We start from the raw sequence: 14198 nt of genomic DNA on the forward strand, positions 1-14198 counted from the left end.
GTAAGTCCATAATAATAAAAGAGGTTTTGGATGAGACAGAGTGTGGAGGTTTGGGAAGGATTGAAAGAGATATAGAATGAGTCATAGAGTAGTGGTTTGGAGAGAGTTGTATTTCTTTTTCTCTCTGTAGTGGGAGGAGAATATATAAATTTATAGATATATACCTACAAATAACACATATACGTACATGGAGTTTTTAACAAGACACGCAGATGCAAAATAATCAAGAGTTATAAAATTGTCCTATCTAAAGTTTCACACGTACTTGCATTAATACATATTTAGAGAGTCAGGATTCCCATTTTTCGGTAAATGAAGCTATTTTTGGTTTTTATATTTTTATATTTTAGTGGACTATTTTTTATACAATATATGAGGAGAATAGTTGGACAGGTTTCCTGTAGCATGTATTGTCATTTTGAAAAAGAAATCTGTAAGCATAACCTCACCTACTTTTATGTTACAAATATATTGCTTGACCTGCATGAATATGATAAGGATAATATATAATTTCAATGATATATATGTATAAATATACACAAACACACACACACAAATATATATATATATATATATATATATATATATACACACACACATGTAAGCATACATATATAAATCATTATGATTTTTTCATTTATTAGTATTATTTGTTTTTATTTTTATTTATGATTTACATAATTATAATCTTTTAAAATTAATAAGTGTATTGAATCATTTAACATATACACATACTTTCTGTCTAATCATATTTATATGTTGTGATATATGTTGTCATAGTAAAAGAGAGACCCGTAAGTATAAAGTTAAATGTTTGTATGTTATCTATCCAATGACCAATACACATGTTAAAAACAAAAAGAACTGATGATGGACAAAATGCTGAGCAATGCAAATATTCACACCCATTCACAAAGATCTGGGTTTAATTCATCGTTTTTTGCCCACCACGCCACCCCAGTTTGGACCCAGCCATAAGCAAATCAGTCTTGATCCTGCTCCCAGTGGGAACAGTCCAGCCTGAACTGCCAGGCCAGGTCCTCCCTGGACCAGAAACAAGCATCCTGGGACTAGTTTCAGGGATCACCCCTCATCAGTCAGGCTAGCTTGAATCCAGTGGTGCAGTGAACAAAGGACCCCTGTTTTTGCTATATACATGTTATTCATGAACATCTGTACAAGGGAATGCACATATCTAAATATATATACATATAATGAAAATTCTACATGTTTACATACACAATGTATATGCACCAATGGCGTCTTGTGCATACTATTGCTGTACATTTGTGTTTTGGATATGGTGGACATGTAGGGAAGAGCCAATACTTGAGTAATTTTCTGAAGATAAGATGGTTATCTGTGGGTCTTTTGTTTGCGGGTAATGAACCTTCATAGTTTGTCTGCTTTAACAGAGAAAGATGTTCCACCCATGTTTTTTTCTTGTATGCTGGGATTTTGAGGTGGGGTGCCAACCTGGAGAGGAGGTTCCTTTGTTGTATATACTTAGAAATGTTCTTCCCGATGAAAAATGGTCCTTTTCCATATAACTCTTTGTGGGTGATAAAAATTGTCGAGACAGGGCCACTCACCTGAAAAGCAGGATGTCTGCAGGGGCGATAGTATGCCTCTAACCTCCTGGGACACCTCTCAGTCCTTCCTGGTGGACACAGAAACCCTGGCAGGTGTCCCAAAAGGAAAGGGGGAGTGGAAGAGAAAGAGACAAAACAATGCCACGTCTTGCCAGTCCAGCCAGGCACCCTGTATCTTCAGGGGGGGGCAGGTCGTTGTTGACAGAGTGATAGTAGAGTTAGTGCACCCAACTTCCTTGAAACTGAATCTCTCTTTCTGATATGGGCACAGGAGCAGTAGAAGAACACCGGGATTCTCCAGCACTTTTCTTGGATAATAATAACTGTTGGCCCAAACTGAGTACCATAACAATTCCTGCATGCATAGGGTTAAACTAAAAGGAACAAAAACAATCCAAGAAATACAAATGTCCACTCTGGGTTCAAACAGTTAGGGTGGCACAGTTTGGTTTGGTTTCACTGTGTGTGTGAAAAACCATTCAAAAGCAAATTCCTCAAACCTGAAACACAGGCATGAATGACACAATTTAAATCCATGAGTTATGCTATTAGAGAAAGAAAAGTCACATAAATGCTCTTTTAAAATTGCACTGTCACTTTTTGTAGTACTTGAGCTCAAGCAGATTTCATGAAGCACATTTAGGCAAGTAACTACAGTAATAATGTAGAATGTTCAGAAATACATTTGTCTCTTCAAGATAAGCACTCTGCCAAAATACGAGGTCTGAAATACACCAGCTGTTCTAGGAAAGCGCAGCGCTCAAAGAACAAACTCCCTGGAGAATACTAGTCACTTTGCTGCAGTCTTTTCCGGAGTTCTGGAGGAACTCAAAGGTCCTGAATATGAGGATGACAGCAGGGGCTGGACTGCCAAATCAGATGCTGAGATCCGGAAGCAAAACAAAGCCAAGCAGGAAGGCATGCTTTACTCTGCTATTTATAGCCAATCAGGAAAGCAGTTGAGTTTCCACATGTGGATGAGTCACCACACCCAATTAGAAGCACATGTCTACACCTGCTCGCATTAGCAAACAAGCATTGGTAAAACAAGCATTGATAAAACCAATTGTGTAACACAGCAAATTATGTTTACTTAGAAACATGAAGGTTTAACCAAGAACAGAGATATGATTTATCCCTAATCCCTGGGGATGCTAACAGATAACGCAGGAGGCACCTTGGGGATTCCTGACACAAAGCAGCTTGAAGGTGGATTTTCTGGCAACTATTAACCAATGTAGGGCCCTTAAGGCAGTGGACAGGTAGGTTTGTTGCTTTACATGTAGGAATAGTCTAATAGCAGAGTTGTGAATCTGTTGTATTCTTTTCATAGTTGTTAGAGGTGATCCGTTTTAGAGGGCATTGGTGTAATCAAGTTTAGACAATACAAGAGAGATAGTGGCTTGGAGCTGGTGTGGAAATCCTAGGCTGGGGAAGATGCTCACAGAGTTTCCATAGTAGTGAAGCTTGATATTGCTAACTTAATCATTTGAGCATTTATTGATAGCTTGGAGTTCATCACAATTCCAAGGTTTCTTACTTCCTTGGATACTTTAGGAGGTGGCCCCAGATCATCCGTCCCAGTGCAGATTGGGTCATAGTTTTTCCAGTCACCGCACGTGGGTGTTTCAGTTTTGGACATATTTAATTTGAGATGGCTCGATGTAATCCACTAATCTATGGCTCAGAGGCAACTGAAGATTTTAGAGTTTCCAATGTCTTTGGGGTCTACCCCTTTAAAATATGTGTGTGTCATCTTGCAGTTATAGCAGGCAAACTGAAATTGTTTTGATCATTGCTGGTAATGACTTTATGTAGCTGTTGAAAAGCACTGGTGATATGATAATGCCTTGAGAGACCACTTCTTTAATGATGTAGGGTATGAATAAGAAAGGAGGAGTATGGATGACATTTGTTCTATTTTGAAGGTAGGATGTGATCAACTCAAGAGCAGTCTCCTCTGGACCATCTTCATAGAGTCTTTGGATTAGAGTGTCATGATCAGCTGTGTTGATGGCAGCCAAAAGGTCCAAGAGAAGTAGTGAAGTAACCCTGTTGCGGTCTACTGTGTTTTTAAGATCATCCCAGATGGCGATTAGGACAGACTTGGTGTCTCTTCCTGGGCGGAAACCTGTTTGGAAGTCGAAAAATATGGAGTTACCTTCAATGAATTACATCAGGGTGAAGGCTGCTCTTTCTATCAGTTTCCCAGGATTTGTCCATTTGCAATAGATATGTAGTTGTTTGGGTCTTAAGAGACTTTAATAATGTCTTTGTCTTTAATAATGGGCCCCTGTATGCCTTTTTTAAGTCTTCTGGATGAACTCCTGTTTTTGAGGAATTTTTGGAACGGGTGATGCTGATGGTTTTAGTTTAAATAGACATCCAAAATGTCTGCTTTGGTTCTGTAATGATTTGCCAGTTTTTTTGTAAATTCCTTAGAACTATGATGGGTTCCATCTGTGCACCTAGGCTTACGAAATGCAATGAGAATGTTATCAAATTATTTATTTGCACATTTTGCATTTTGAATTATGCTTGGATAGTAGTTTTTTAGTTTTTTTGATAGTTGTTTGTATATTCTGTTATGTTTGTGTAAGTAAAATTTGTCTTGAGTGTTGTTTGTTCTAAGCCAGGTGCACTACAGCTTTGCAATTTGTTGCTTTATCCTTTTTAGTTCTGCATTCATACAATGGGACTTGTTTTCTTTTGCCATGTTTTGTTGTTTTAGTAGTATTAGGATATCAAAAGTTTCCTGGAGCCACTGATAGAGTTTTTTAACAGAATTTATTTTGTCTAGAACTGTCTTGGATGTAAGTTGTATTTCTAGGTACTCACACTTCAGTTTGTTCCAAGTTTGATATGTGGTTGACTTTAGGTGTAGTGAGTTGTGCTTTCTTTCGTGTGTTGGAAAGCTACCAAATAGAGGTCTGACCATGTAACTGGAGTCATCTTTTGGAAGGTAACTAGTTCTTGATACGTAACAATGACATCTAGGGTGTGTTCAACAATGCATCTGGGTTTGGAGATTATCTGATGTAGGTTTAATGTTGATAGGCTAGTGATGACAGTTCTTGGATGGGGCATATTAGGTTTGTCAAACCATATGTTTAGGTCACCAAGGATGCATAATATGTAATGTAGTATCCAAAGGTTTGAAACTGTGCCTAGAAAGGTGTTTGGGAACATCCTATTGCTAAGTGGTAGTCTGTAAACAAGGATGAGGGCCGCACAACCTTGAATGCAAATGTCCTCAGCTTTGGTGAGATGTATTGTTTCCTTGAGTATTACAGCTGGTCCACCTCCTCTTTTGTCTATGGATTTTTGTGTGACAGTTTGATAGCCTAGAGGAATAGCTTCATGAGATAATAGAGCCATGTCATCCCCAAACCATGATTCAGCTATAAAGAGTAAGTCAGTTTGTCTGTCTTTGAGTCGATTGTAGAATTGGTACTTGTTTGTTGAAAGGGATCAAGCATTTATTGGTAGGCAGTGTATAGAATGAGTTTTGCTGGTGGTGTGAATTTGATTTCTGGAAGGGTGAGTAGTATACTTTGGACTTGTAGTAGGTGTACTATTAGTGATGGTGTTAAATGTATCAGGATAGCAATATTGTTGTTTGTAAATATCGTTATCCTAGTCCAAAAGGCTTAGAAGACATTTTGTTGGGTCTGTGTGTGCAGGTAGTAGAGATAGTGGTTGAGTGAGGTGCTCGGTTGTGCAGTTGTTTTTGTAGTGTAGTATTGTTGTGTAATAGGCAAAGAGATGTGAAGTTGTGAAGAATGGTGTGTTGTTTATGTTGTTTGCATATGCATACGGTGGAAGGTTATGAGTTGGGTTGGTAGTGGAGCATATGGGTCATGTTTTAAGGCTCTAAATTGTGCAGTGGATGAAAGGCGGGTGAGTAAGTGTTGTTGTGTATTAGAGGAGTTTGTGGTTGGTGTTGGCAATAGATTGAAAATTGGGGTGTAATGTTGGTTCGGGCCGTGAAAAGCATATAAAATAATGGCAGTGGAACGTTACACACTACGTTTGTTGAGTTTAGGAATTTGTTTAATTCATATATGGAGGATTTCTGGTTTACAGGCAATCCTATTTCCTTCATTTTATTTTGTGTTTAAGATTTTGCTGAGGTTCAAGTTTCCCGTCTGAGTATAGTAATATCAGTAACACATACCACACACCCTGTGAATTTTTTTGAAGTTTCAGTTTGATGAGAAAGCATATTCTACAATGTAGTTTCTTTTCAAATTCCATGATCAGAGTAATGCTATACCAGCAATGGATACCATGAAACGTACATCTAAAAGAATTGAGTTTCACATGAAACTACTAAGTTTGAAACTAGGCATGATGTAAATACAATGTGAGATTCAGAATTATATATTTCGTTTTTAATTTCAACACTTTCCAAATCCCACATGTTTCGCTGTACCAGGTAGTGGCATCAAAAGACATGAGCATGCCATGGTTTGCAGAGGATTCATGAAACCTTGTAGACCATTTCAGAAGTCTGATTTGTTCCTGAGAATGTATTGTTACTCATCCAAATAGTTCTGAGTATCTGAACTAATTCTTTGGTCTCTTTGCCATTGCACAGCTCTTCAGCAAGGAAACGGTGTGTTTTTTGTTGTAGTTTTCATTTTAAAGGAACCAAAAGTTCATTCCTTTCAAGTGACTTCTGAGCATGAAGAACAAAAGATGAGAAATGTAGAAAAGGGAGGGAAAAAAATTAAAGGTTTGGAAGATGATCACACTGAGAGTTCCAGGTTGCCACCAGAATAAACTGTATAGAACGTTTTCACAATTTCACCTGATTAAAAAAATAACATAAAAGTATTTTACTTGCACTTTACAAGAGAAGTAGCTGAGGAGGGTCAACCAAGGGAAACAGAGCTCCAGAACCACCTTGATGCACAAATATCTTAAAGCTCGACAGGAAACCTGGGTGATTGATAAGAAGATTAAGAGGCAGGAAGGTGCAGAAAAGGACAGACATCTTCTTCTGTGATGCAACACACCACCCCTGGGAAAGAGGTTGCCTCAACATACCTTCCAGGAGGAACAAGAAGAAAGTAATCCTTACATCCAAACAGTGGGTTTGCACTGCTTAGCCTGTGGCAAGGTGATCTCTTGGGATGAGCAAAGCCGTAGAGCTTACAAGATTCAAGTGCTTCTGCATAAGAAAACATACAAAAATACTTTATTTAGCCGTTTTCCCCATTTTTCATGTGTCTCATAACTAGTGATATAGAACTAGTAGTATTTTTATTAACTTTCACACCCCTGCACTCCCATGCCACCCCTGGTCACCTCTGTTGCTTCTAGCCAGCTTTTGTACTGCGTCCTCCTCCAATGTTACTTCCCACTTCGAAAAAAAGCACTTTAGTAGGTTTTTCTCTTTTTATTTGCCGATCCGACTCAGATTAGTAAATAAAAAAAACAAAAAAGGTGGCTGCATCTTTTTGTGTGTGTATGCATGTGTGGTGCGCGCATCTGCAAATTGGCGTAGGTGGCCGCATCATAGGCTTTTCTTAAATCCTTCTTTAGCCATACTGTACAGCACCAGGGATACTGTACAGCATCGCTAAAACCGATTGTCATAGCCAACATGATCCAAAGTTGAGATCTATTGGCCGTGCCAATGCTTGTTTCTTTAAGAGAAAGCCACAATCTATTAGACATCTCTCACTGCATTTATATTTGTAGCCTGTGATTATGCAATTAAAAAAAGGGGCAAATCACAATAAAAATTAAGCTAAACCAATGAGAATGATTTTTACTATTTGTCTGGATTTTAGCACAAAAGCAAGCGGCAAATGGGCCACATGGTGCCTCGTATAGGAATAGAGCTAGCCGTAGCATCATTATTCTCTGAGGGAATTACAGAATTACCTGATACAGACAAATCCATGGTTAGAGGCTATGGAAGGCTGGACGATGGCAGCTAAGAACAATTAGACTGCTAACAACTGCAGGGATGTGAAGTTTCATAGCGTGAAAGTGAGTACCTATTATCATGGGCAGAGTGCATTTAACAGCACTGCAGGCATGGTTTTGTGCTTGGCAACATCTCATAGTTGTTTTGGGTCTCCGTTCCTGTATAGTTTCTCCAATCAGTCTTGTGTCCCAACACTTTTCTTGTGATCTTCCTTCGTGGTTCCCTGAGGGTAAAGCCCTGCCGTTTTACTGCAGCTTTGCATCCATTGTCGATTATTGTTTGTCTGTCTCATTGTTCCTGCTGTTCAAATTCCATGCTCCTATGTGTTCTGGGGATCAGTGCTGGTGTTGTAGTTGACATTTGCTCTCAACATCGTTCGCCCTGGCTTTGAGCAGGGTAATATATCTACAGTAGTCTTAAAAGTCGTTATATTATTCCACATCTGCCTAGTAACTATCTTTTAGAACCTCATTCTCCTCCAGGACACAGTGGACCATCGAACACAGGTAGGCAGGATACGAGTCTGGAAGTCAACAGCAGCCTGGTGCATGTTTTACCAATGCCATCCTGCAGCAGCAAGCACTGCTGTGTTTGTCGTCCCCTTCCTAGTATCCCACTCATTCTCCCCTGAAGTGGGTGAGTGTGCAACACCTCTAAAGAAACCAGGGAAAGGCTGGTATTCAAGGCTAGTCCATGTGCCAGTCCGGATCTTGACACTATTTAAATTATGCTTGATTGTGAAAACGTCTCATTCTGCAGCTCCTTCTGTGAGATTGACTAGGACTTCAGCAGCGTGCTTTGTATCTGTCTGATCACTCATTTCCTCACTGGGCTCAAAAGTGTGCCAGCACTTGTGAAGTTGATAAAGATATTGTATTACCTAAAGTAGACTTAATGTGATTGACATCCAGGGAATTAAATGGCATCACATTTTACTCTGGTGGAAAGCATTTCAACATGTGAGCAATCATATAGTAATAGTGCATTGTAAAGGGAACGATGTAGACAAGATTACTGGCGTTGCTGTACTGAAATTAGAGAAACATTTGAAAAGTAAAGACAACTCTTTCCCCACACAGCCATTCTATATGAAAATGTCTGGTAAGGACAAAAGTGGACATGATCAAACTAGTTTTGTCCCAAAAAAATGAAAAATCCCATAAATATGCATAGTGCATTGTAATTTTCGATTATCCAGCCAGGCCTGGGCCATAAAATGTCTGAGGTTTTGGTGAATAAAGGAGCACTTTTTCACCCTCCCTGTGTGAGTGTGTCTAATTCAGCTCCTCTTTTAGGAGATAGATAGATAGATAGATAGATAGATAGATAGATAGATAGATAGATAGATAGATAGATAGATAGATAGATAGATAGATAGATAGATAGATAGATAGATAGATAGATAGATAGACCGACATGTATGTGTATGGAATAATATTTTGCTATATTGTTCTACATTGTTGCTGGAGTGAAGTGAAAGTGCTGGTGTGACTATGAACTAAATCATACAACCACTGAAATTTGCAAGTTATGGTCAGGTCTACAATCCATAACTTGCATAACAGCCGTGCAACCCATAAGTCACACACCAAATGCAGTGTTCAGTTACGTAGTCTAAGAAAAATCATCCGTGTAGCAGAAAAGCAACAGATACTTTAACAAAAGAGCTAGCTTTCAAAAACTCTTGCTTATTGTTGGAAATAGTCCTTTGTGCAGGGTGATCCCCAATTTTTTTGCCTTTCTCCTCCTTTTTTCTTGACCCTCTTTTTGTTGGCTTTAGGACTCTGGGCACATTACCACTGCTAATCAGTGCTAAAGTGCATGTGCTCTCACCCCTAAAATGTGGCATAGTTGGTTTACACCTGTTTGGCTTATTTAATTTACCTGTAAGTCCTTTGTAAAGTGGTAGACTATATACCCAGGGGCCTGTAAATTAAATGCTATTAGTGGTCCTGCAGTGCAGATTGCATCACCCACAGAAGTAGCCTTTCAGATCTGTCTCAGGCCTGTCGTTGCAGGGCCTGTGTGTACAGTTTACTGCCACACTGACTTGGCAAGTCAAACTACGTGCTAAGGCCTACACTCCCTTTTTGCTAAACCTAAGTCACCCCTAAGGTAGGCCCTAGATAGCCCTATGAGCAGGGTGCAGTGTATGTAAAAGGTAGAACATATGTCTTTATGTACTACGTGTCCTAGTAGTGACAAACAGCCTTTTTAGTTTCTCACTACTGTGAGCGCTGCCCCTCTCATAGGACTGCATTAGAATTTCCCTTGCCTATGTCTAAGTGGTATCTTCTGATCTATAAGGAGTAGCATGGGCATGTTTAGTATGTCTGGAATGGTAGTGAGAAATCTTGCTTACTGGTGTAGGTGGATTTTACATTACTATTTTAGAAATGCCACTATTAGAAAGTGGGCATTTCTCTGTGCTTATAATTCTAGTGCTGTGCAACCTGACTTCAATTCACATCTGGGGAAGAGTCACAGATCCACTTGTTGCATACTTTCCAGAAAGCCATCACAAAGGAGGGGTTGGGTGTGATAGAATAGACATCTGCATACTAAAGCCCATATTTATACTTTTTTTTTGTGCCACATTTGCATCATTTTTTAAAGCAAAAGCGGCGCAAACATACAAAATATAATTGTATTTTGTAGGTTTGAGCCACTTTTGCATCAAAAAATTATGCAAATGCGCCACAGAAAAAGTATAAATATAGGCCTAAGATTCTTCCTGGGCTGGGGAGAGTGAGGGTCATTCACACCTTACATGTGAATAGGCTTTGGCCTGCTCTCAAACAATGGACTGATTACCCCCTACTGATGTCTGGAGACAGGGCTGGGTTGAAAGGGCTCTTTTAAAGATACCCCTGAACAAAGGGATTTCCGAGTATAAGTAGAGGGGCCGTATCCCTCTGATTTTAGAGCACTTTTGGAACTGGGACTGAACCTCTGCAGAAGGGGCTGCTGGACTGCATAAATGACTCATCTCAACTGCTCTTCTTTTGTTGCCCTGCTGTCTGGTGTCTGCTGGGTGGCCCAAAGGACTCCTCTGGATTGCTTTTCTGTATGTTGCTCTGCTGCCAACCAGTTCCCTGACTCTGGATTGCCAAGGTTCAGTGGGATTACCAAGAGGAACAGTCACCATAAACTATTCTCGTGTGTGGGCCCACCTACCCATTTAGGTCCCCTCCAGTGCCCCCAGTAGCCCAGCACCTGGGGAGTGCTGTGTCCTGTTTCCTGCCCTCTTCTCAACATTAGCACGTGGAGAGTGCTTTATTCTCAACTTCCCAATGAGTGGCTGAGAGCGTACTGGGCACTTCTCTAAAACCTGAAGGAGCGTGTGTTCAGCACGTTCCTTGTCCCCCACCCCTGCACCTCAGCGGCTCCGACTCTTCGTGGCAAGCACGGTGCCTGTTTCTGCTGCTGTTGGAATCCCTCCTCGGGGTGGCCTCACTCTCTTGGACCAGCTCTTGGTGGTGAGCATGGTGCCTTCTTGCCGCCCATTAGAATACTCCTCTGGATGGCCCCAGGGACGACTCAGAGGGAGCCTACACCGACCGAGCCACACCGGCTCAGGGATTGGAATCTGACGCAGCCTTTTCATGAGAAAGAGTGGGACAAAGTGATAGAATACCCCAGGAAAATATCCCAAAATTGAGGGGGAGGGTGTTACACCCTCTTAAAAAATTTCGTTTGTAATAAATACCTGGGTACAGGTGGTTTCTGTAGGGTAATGTGGAGCATCTGTCGGATTTCACCTGTGATTTTTATGAGCCTGCAGAGACAAAAACACACACACTCTTTATTTTATCCATGTTTTGAAGGTTTTAGAAATGTTGATTAGTTTGACAAATATTGTGTTTTAAGTACCCCTATCCATCTACACTCTGTTCTTTTTCCACAACCTCTTAAGCCCCCCTCATGTCCCAGCACGATTGTTGGGAAATCTGAAGCTCACCCCAGTCATACTGATCAAGCTACGCCCCTGCAATCAATACACCAATTGAACAAGGTCTATCTGACTCTGAACACTTATCAAAATGCATCCTGGTGGGTCAGTGACCTGCCCCTGATGCTAAGCTGAATGGGCGGGACTTCTGTATATGTTGGGGGATTGCCCAATATTAGAATGATTCTGGTGAGGTGTTGGTACTTACACTGAGGGCACAGTTGGTAGGGGTCAGTACAGAAATATGGATGCCTGTACATTGGGCCTTGCCTCTGCCCCATGATAGGAAAGGCCACAGTTAAATTTTTCAACCTGCTGCTGGCACTGGCCAACTGTGTGTTGTAATCTGTCATTCTAGACTGCTCCAGGGGTAAACATTCTGTTGTCATGGTTTGTGTTGGCAGGGAAGCAGAGACCTTCCAACCTTTGACAGTTTACGAACTGGCAAGGAGGGAAGTCACGCTGACCTTTTGCTATGATTAAATCTTTGAAATACCATTGAGACACTGCTTCGAAGTCCTCCTTTACATCCTATTTATGTCGACGAGGCAAATGAGTGAAGAGCCACGCCAAGTGAGTCAACAGAGTAATGCCGGTTGTGAGTCTAGTGAAAGGAGTGATCGTAATCCAAAGGAAGGAGTAAACAGGATTCTGTGTGTTGAAGATAAGGAGATGCAAAGGGAACTAAGACCTAAATCTGAATTTGTGGTTCAAGGAAGACCCATTGAGTTAATGGTGGACTCTGGGTCTTTATATGCTATTGTTCCGTGTGAATTGTTCTTGTAAGAGTGGCCACAAGTGAGACTGCTTCCTAAAGACATAAATCCAGGAGGATACCACAGAGAAAAAATAGACATCATGGGTTACATGAATGCAGAAATTTAATTTGGGGGAAGGAGTACGAAAGGAAATGTTTATGTAGCAGAATCGGGTCCACCAATCCTGGGATGGATTCATCAAGATGACCTTCACAATGTTATAAATCCCCGAGCACGTACTCAAATCTTAGTAGTTGAAGAAGTAACTTTAGAAGACATTCTCAGGGATGCAGGTGATGTCTTCCGCAAAGGAATGGGTCACTTGAAGGTTATTGTCAGAGGATTAAGGTGAAGGAAGGTGCGATCCGGGTTCAACACAATGTCAGGAAGGTACAGATCTTGGCCAGAGACCAAGTAAAAAAATAGACTGATGAAATGTTAACTAGTGGGGTGATAGAACCAGTGGAAGCATCAAATTGTGTATCTACAGTATTAATCACAAGAAAAGCTGATGGCAGGCTCAAAGTCTGTATTGATTTGAGAAGCCTTAATCAAAATGTGGTAATGGACAACTTTCTTCTTCCGAAAATCCATGAAGTTGTTTTGATGTTAAAACGGGGAATGTTTTTCTCGAAACATGACTTGAAACATGCCTACCATCAGATAAAATTTAATTCCAACTCTAAATCATTAACAACATTCATGACTATGGAAGGCACATTTCAATTTACTAGAATGCCATTTGGGCTATGTTCTGCAGCAAGTGTCTTTCAGAGGATGATGAACGATTTGTTTAAAGGGATTCAGAATGTCATCTATTTTCAGGATGATATCTTAGTATTTGGAGACACCGTGGAAAATCACAATTTGACGTTGAAGCAGGTTTTAGACGAGATTTTGAAATCTGTTTAAGGTTAAGAAAGGAGAAATGTGTATTTCTAGCAAGGGAGGTAGAGTATTTGGGTCATAACCTATCCCAGGATGGTGTCAAACCCAAGAGAAATCTATTGGATGCAATCAAGCTGGCACCACCTCCTGAGAGTAAAGACCAGTTGAGGTCTTTCATGGGTTTGGTGGAATACTATTCCAAATTTGTTAATAATTTTGCATCAAAAACTAAAGATTTGAAGAGTTTGTTGAGGAAAGGAGCAAGCTTTGCACGGGGTAAACCTCAAGAACAAAGCTTTGAATTGATAAAGAAAGAAATATTTGAGGCAGGCATCCTAGTTCCATTTGATGTGAAAAGGAAATCTGTGGTCACAGTGGAAGCCAGTGCCACAGGTGTTGGCGCAGTTTTGTGTCAGCTTCATGGAACCAGTGAGAAGTCTGTTGCCTTTGCGTCACGATCTCTGACACCAACAGTGCGTAATTATTCTGTGATAGAAAAGGAGGCTTTGGCAGAAGCGTGGGGCATGGAATACTTTAGGACGTACATTTGGGGAAGTCAATTCAGGTTACGTACTGACAATATGCTACTAATAAAAGTGTTGTCTCCAGAAGGAGCCAGTAAGAGTTCCGCCAGGCTGGCTCAGCTAGCAGCCAGATCTAAGGAGTATAATGACATCATTGAATATATACCAGGTTGGAGGAATGTACAAGCTGACTGTCTCTTGCAGCTACCACAAAACTGGGAAATAGTTGACAAAGAAGCTTTGATCAAAAAAGACGGTGAAGATGCGGTTGCGAGTGTTGGAGATGTTGTGCCGTGGTCATCAGGAGCAGAAAACAAGGAGGAGTGAAGTGAGGCCATGTTACATGATGAGGTAGTGAGTGATGTGATTAAGTTGATAGTATGTGGTGGACGAAGAGAAAGTACTTTACCGAAGGCAGCAAGGACATGTGGTAAGGTGTTAGATGAATTGTCTTTGGTGGCAGACAGTATTTTGGTACGAAATGAAGATTATACTTCTGTTGGGGGTAAGGAAAAAAATATTCAATATTGCTCATGAGGGGCA

The sequence above is a fragment of the Pleurodeles waltl genome, chromosome 10, assembly GCF_031143425.1.
Source record: "Pleurodeles waltl isolate 20211129_DDA chromosome 10, aPleWal1.hap1.20221129, whole genome shotgun sequence".
NCBI lineage: Eukaryota > Metazoa > Chordata > Amphibia > Caudata > Salamandridae > Pleurodeles > Pleurodeles waltl.